Consider the following 355-nt stretch of genomic DNA (forward strand, 5'->3'; position numbering starts at 1 on the left):
ATTTTCAGATACGTTCTATCAATACCGAATTTATTGAGAATTTTTAGCATGAAGGGCTGTTGAATTTTGTCAAAGGCCTTTTCTGCATCTGTTGAAATAATCGTGTGGTTTTTGTCTTTGGTTCTATTTATATGCTGGATTACGTTTATTGATTTGTGTATATTGAACCAGCCTTGCATTCCAGGGATAAAGCCTACTTGATCATGGTGGATAAGCTTTTTGATGTGCCGCTGAATTGTTTGCCAGTATTTTATTGAGGATTTTTGCATAGATGTTCATCAGGGATATTGGTCTAAAATTCTCTTTTTTTTGTTGTGTCTCTGCCAGGCTTTAGTATCAGGATGATGTTGCCCTC

The sequence above is a fragment of the Mandrillus leucophaeus genome, unplaced genomic scaffold, assembly GCF_000951045.1.
Source record: "Mandrillus leucophaeus isolate KB7577 unplaced genomic scaffold, Mleu.le_1.0 Scaffold379, whole genome shotgun sequence".
In the NCBI taxonomy this organism is placed as follows: Eukaryota; Metazoa; Chordata; class Mammalia; order Primates; family Cercopithecidae; genus Mandrillus; species Mandrillus leucophaeus.